Source organism: Eucyclogobius newberryi, unplaced genomic scaffold (genome assembly GCF_026437365.1).
Source record: "Eucyclogobius newberryi isolate DKJ021-1_F unplaced genomic scaffold, fEucNew1.0.hap1 SCAF_17, whole genome shotgun sequence".
NCBI lineage: Eukaryota > Metazoa > Chordata > Actinopteri > Gobiiformes > Gobiidae > Eucyclogobius > Eucyclogobius newberryi.
Window position 1 is genome coordinate 7,689,602 of NW_027315801.1, and position 5,971 is coordinate 7,695,572.

Below are 5,971 nucleotides of genomic sequence, written 5' to 3' on the forward strand. Positions count from 1 at the left end.
TATTCTCATTCTGATTCTTTGATTCTATTCAGGGCCTTTTGTAATCCAAGTATTTCCATTTTAATACAGTAACTTCTAATTCTGATTCAAGTCCAGTTACCATCAATAACAACACTCCTCTTGAGTCTTGAGTGACAGCTGTAGGGGAAGGTGGTGTCAGTGTGACAGGGGGGAGGGCTTATCTCAATGAGATGCAAATGAGCCCCCCTGTGACTCTGGGCTCACTCCGGTGAGAAACTTTGGAAGCCGTTTTCTCAGTGAATGGGTTTGAGAGTTGTATACATTCAAATGACCACAACTTACTCAAATATTATCAGATCTACATGAGTGAGACATCATTGGAAAGCTTTGAATTCACACTTTCAGAATCTGTGAATAACTCAAAATGTCTCCGGGTAGACATGTAACTGGATTAGCCACGTTCAGTCACATATGGGGATGACGAATGTAAAGTGCTCGTTTAGTGCGAACTTTTGCATGGGCTTCGCCCGTTTACAACGGTAATGTTCCATTTTCCTACAACTAATTAGTATGCACGGGGAGTGGAGGAGTGCGTTAGTGAGTGTTTGGAAGTGGGCACTATGTGCGCACTTTCGCAGCCGTGCTTCGCACGGCCTTACGAGACTAGTAGGCCTCTCGCCAGCTTGTGGCGCTCGGGCCTAATTAATTAAATACAATTAATAAAATCAAGGAAATTGATGAAATTAAGAACATTATAAATCAAATGAATTACAAATAAGACAAATAATCGCAGCTGTGTTTTTAGAGTGAGTGCACTTTAAAAGAGGCAAAGCTGGCGACCGCGTGCGTCTCTGCGGCGCTTTTTGCAGTGCACGCGCTGTAAAAAAGAGGAGGAGCTTGGTCCGGGGCAGGTCCACAGCTGTCAGGAGGCTGGTCTTCCCGCCCTCCTCCTCCTCCTCATCTTCCTCCTCTTCCTCCCTCACTCGCTCCGGAACAATGGGCGAACGCGGCCGCGGCGTCGGGCAGCGGCACGAGCGGCTCTGACTCGCACGAGCGGCTCTGACACGAGCGCGGCGCGTGCCCCCGGGGGAAGACTCGCGCGAGCTCCGCAGAACACGGGCTCGGTTTCCTCCCGCGGGTTTGTTTTTGGGGCTCGTTTTGTGAGTCCCGGGGAGGAAGAGGAGGAGAACGCACGCTCGTCCCCCCGCGTGCCGCCCGGATGTCGCGGAGCAGACGTGAGGTGAGGTGAAAGGATCCGTTTGTTTTGATCGTTGTTGTTCAAGTTTAAATCTGAAACTGCTCTAATGCGTGTTTTGTAGAGTCCAAACTGAGCTGTTAGAAAGTTATATGTGATAAATAAGCACCCACGTGACCTTTGCAGTTTAATGTCAGTCACGTGCGGATGCTGTTGTCATGGTTTCATTCTGGATTCACTTATTAACGGGATAAAACGTGATGAATCAGTGTTGAGTTTGAACGAGTCGATATCTGGACAATACACGCGTGACAAAATGTTTTACAGCCGACGATTATTTTAGTAGTCGACGGTCAAAACGATGATTTATACATTTTAAACACATTATTAACCAAATAAAGCGTGAAATATATCGTTGCAAAGCTTCTGGTTGAACAATATTTACAGAAAGTGTGTTATTGATGAAAAGCTGGAATGATCTGTGCTTCTTGGACATCATCTTCACCGTCTTTGTTATAAAAGTGTCTTTTTTTGTCCGTGAAATGTCAAAAGAGGATCAAGTAATGTAGATTTTCATCAATTTTACGCTCGATTTTGTGATTTTTCTGTGTTTTTTCCTTCCATCTGGTTCAAACTGTCTTAAAAGAAGTAGAAGTAAGTGCTTGGCGACTGAAATAACGGGCGGTTTTGGAGGATGGCCGCAGAATGTGAATGAAACGCATTGTTTTGGAGCGTCGTAAATCTGCCGGTGAAGGTGCTTCAGATGGAAAGCGCATCTTAACGAGCCCGGAGCTAATTAAACCGCCGCGCTTCACGCCAGAGGGAATGTTTACAGAAAAGTTTGTCACGTGGATGTCGTTTTTGTGCGTTTTCCTCGAAAGGATCTGAGCTGGGTATTTTGGAGGGTGTGGAAAAGGCTCCTCCCCTCTGGCCCGAACCCCCTCGTCCCCCATAGTCCCCATCCTCCCCCATAGTCCCCATCCTCCCCCATAGTCCCCATCCTCCCCCATAATCCCCATTGTCCCCATCCTCCTCCATAGTCCCCATCCTCCTCCATAGTCCCCATCCTCCCCCATAATCCCCATTGTCCCCATCCTCCTCCATAGTCCCCATCCTCCTCCATAGTCCCCATCCTCCTCCATAGTCCCCATCCTCCTCCATAGTCCCATCCTCCCTCATTGTCCCCATCCTCCCCCATAGTCCCCATCCTCCCCCATAGTCACCGTCCCCATCCTCCCCCATAGTCACCGTCCCCATCGTCCCCATCCTCCCCCATAGTCCCCGTCCTCCCCCATAGTCCCCATCATCCCCCACGGTCCCCATCATCCCCCATGGTCCCCATCCTCCCCTTCGTCCCCCATGAGTCCCGTCCATGAGAATGAAGCTGCTAAAGCTAAAAGTGCTAAATAACAGTTCATTTTTCATGTTTCATGAAATGAAGCAAAGGATCATGGTCCATGTAGTCCTCTCTGTTATTTAGCTGCTGCGGCAACAAAACAGGCCGTTATTGTGGCACTTTTGACGTCAGGATATTTGGGCCAAACATAACGTAAAACATAAAACAATTAAAAATATAAGATGTAAAGAGCTTTATATAGCCTACTCAGTTTTTGAAGCAATTACTGGATTGATTTAAAAAAAAAAAAAAAGCAAAACGTTTGTTCTCAAACTGAAATGTATTAAGAAAAACAAGTGTAATTTCAGCAACACTGTGCTTCAGTTTATGTGTATTACAACTTCAGAGTTGATCTACAGAAATAAACATTTAGTCAGAGGTATTTGGAACTGAAAAATATTATATTTGACTTTATAACAAAATAAACTTCAAGATCTAAAAAAAACTTTAAATGTACTAACTAACATGTCCACGTCTGTGTAGTTATCTGTCGTTATCTGTCGTTATCTGTCGTTATCTGTCGTTATCTGAACACCTGAACTGACTCACCACTAAATACAAACCCATGTGGAGCGTTTAAGGAGGTTAAGTTATGAGTCACAGTGTTCCATCAAACCAAACTCTTTTCTCAAATCGTGGGCCAAATATTATGTACAAAATAAAACAATAAAAAATATAAGAAATACATAGCTTTTTTACAGCCTAGTAATAGTTGTGGAGACTGTTGCACAAATGTGCAGCAGGTGTAAGACTGAGCCCATATTCATGCAGCAGCAGGAACATGGACTTTTCATGTGATTTCTGATGTGAAATGTTCACATCACAGACATGTTTCTGCTCAAACTTAATAATAGCTCGCTATTTTCATAGTTTAAGCTGATCTTAGTGGCAAATTATTCATGTAGTGACTCAAATGAGGTCATTGTGTTCACAGTCACATTAGTGTGGACACAGTCATGTTCATACTTGACCTGTGTTTTTACCTGTGGCTGCTGATCTGTCCAGGTATGTAGAGGATGTTTTCCTCACAGAGCGTCATCACAGAAGTTAGCTCCACATTAGCTCCACTTTTAGCACAGCTCTAACATCCACAAAACCGTCTCCTTTCTTTCTTCCACGTGTTTCCTAAAACCACACGGATGTAACTACGGTTCTATGAATCTATTTTTTTTTTTTTTTTGAATATTTTCAAAAATATATAAATTCAAAATGTTTGGCAGGCCGGAATAAAACGTCTGGCGGGCCGGATGTGGCCCGCTGGCCTTGTATTGGACACATGTGCTCTACAGACATGTTCTGGAAGGTTCTTGGACCCGTTAGTCAGATGTTTGAAGCTCCTGACGCTCGTAATCAGCCGTTCTGCTTGTTATTGCTCCTGGATATGCAAATGCCGCAGACACTTTGAGGGTTTGATGTCGGAGAAGACTCAGACGTTGACCCAGATCTTCACACTTCTCACGTTGTCTCTCCATTATCAAATCAAACGCTCTTGCTCCGTCTCACGTGTTTCCTGCTTCCTCCCCTTCCTTCCACTCCTTCTTCCTCTCCTCCTACCTCTCCTTCCTCCTCTCCTCCTTCCTTTCCTTCCTCTTTCCTTTCCTCCTTCCTCTCCTGCTTCCTCTCTTCTTTCCTCTCCTCCCACCTCTCCTCTCTCCTTCTCCTCCTTCCACTCCTTCCTCTCCTCTTTCCCCTCCTCTTTCCTCTCCTCCTTCCTCTCCTCTTTCCTCTCCTTCCTTCCAGAATACGAATAGTCAACTTTCGTTCCGATCGCTGCAGCTCTAACGTTTAGCATTTAGCAAAATCAGATTTGAGCCTGATTCTGGTCCAAACGTTTGAATGAAGCGGTAACATTAAAACATGAAAGAACACGTTCTAGCTGCTTTTTTAATTTTAAATTCCCGTTCTTCTTTGGTTGTCTTCTGGTGTTTTTCACACGTTCTTCTTGGGTCTTCTGGTCCCTGTTGGTTTTCACACTTTGCTCCTCAGGTGAGACTCTTGAGGACACGCTCAGGTTCACAGTTAAACCAGATTGAGAAGCAGCTGCTGCTTTGGCCTTAATCTCATCTCAGATTCACTAACCTAAAAGGATCAAGTCCTACCCTGCAGTCTGCGCAAAGAACTAGGTCTTATTGAACAGGGTCTGAACCAGGACTGAGCCGCCCAGGACTGAGCCGCCCAGGACTGAGCCGCCCAGGACTGAGCCGCCCAGGACTGAGCCGCCCAGGACTGAGCCGCCCAGGACTGAGCCGCCCAGGACTGAGCCGCCCAGGACTGAGCCGCCCAGGACTGAGCCGCCCAGGACTGAGCCGCCCAGGACTGAGCCTATAGCACGTTCTGTACGACAGAAAGTGTGAGAGTTAAAAAGAGTTAAAAATAGGTCTAAAACACGACTGAATTATTCATCCATCTTTCTTTGATTACAATTCACAATGACAGAGATGAAAGAGGAGCGAGGGAGGGAGAGGTGAAAGGGGGACGAGAGAGGGAGGGATATAGATAGAGGGGGAGGGAGATGGGTGAAGGGAAATAGAGGGGAATGAGAGGAGGAGGGAGAGAGTCTAGAGGGGGAGGGAGACGAGAGGGGGAGGCAGAGACGAGAGATCGAGGGATATAGATAAAGGGGAGGGAGGGAGGGAGATAAAGGGACGAGAAAGTGAGGGATATAGGGGGAGGGGGAGGAGGAGGGAGAGAGACTAGAGGGAGAGGGGGGACGAGAGTGAGGGATATAGAGGGAGGGAGAGGAGGAGGGAGAGAGATTAGAGGGAGAGGTGAGAGGGGGGACGAGAGAGGGAGGGATATAGGGGGAGGGAGAGAGACTAGAGGTGAGAGGGGGGGAGTTGGGGGGTGAGTGTCTCTGGGGAGTTTGAAAAACGATCTCTCGTTTTAAGGTCGAGCGATTTTGGAAAATTGCAGTTGGATTAGATTCTAGAACAATGTTTTTGTTTCACAGCTCACGTTTAAAACACGTCAAGCTTCAACATCTGAACTCTGAATCGCAAAGAATCACGCTTTTCAGAACGTGTTTGTGGAGGTCTGAGATTTAATGTTTGTAAATTAAATGTTGGTGGATTTAATGTTAGTGGATTTATTATTTATAACCTTTAAAATATCGTCTTATCGACTGAATATAATCAAGAAAAGGTCACATTTTGACCTGTTTGTTTGTATTTTCTTTAACTATTTATACTTCAATTATAGTAGTGATTAGTGTCTGATGTTAATTATTTAAATCATATTGTATGAGCGATTCTATGGGTGGATTTATGTACATTTATGAACATATGAAGTAAAATATGTATTTTCATGAATTATGTGGATTTTTAAATGCTCCTATATTCCTCATAACTGACGTTTAAACCCAATAAAACATTACGTATGTTGTAGATGATGACTTGTTTTTTGTGTTTTTGCAGCTCGTT